Raw genomic sequence first — 248 nt, 5'->3', positions numbered from 1 at the left:
TTCAGAATTCCACCCAGCTGGAGGATATCAAACATGTCTTATATATCTCTCTTTTTTAGTATGTTCTAGTAATGAGGCACACTTTAAAAATGCTCAGTTATTTAGTGTATGATGCTCAGGTTTTCTCTGTAACCATTTAAAAGCCAACAAGTGTATGATATGCCTGGTGTTTTTATTAAAATTCAGACTTCATGAACACAAATATATTCTCAACAGAGCGTCGAATCCATGAAACAAACTCCATGAAA

The sequence above is a fragment of the Sinocyclocheilus grahami genome, unplaced genomic scaffold (assembly GCF_001515645.1).
Source record: "Sinocyclocheilus grahami isolate Dianchi unplaced genomic scaffold, SAMN03320097.WGS_v1.1 scaffold4933.1, whole genome shotgun sequence".
In the NCBI taxonomy this organism is placed as follows: domain Eukaryota; kingdom Metazoa; phylum Chordata; class Actinopteri; order Cypriniformes; family Cyprinidae; genus Sinocyclocheilus; species Sinocyclocheilus grahami.
Note: the sequence above shows the minus strand (reverse complement) of the source record.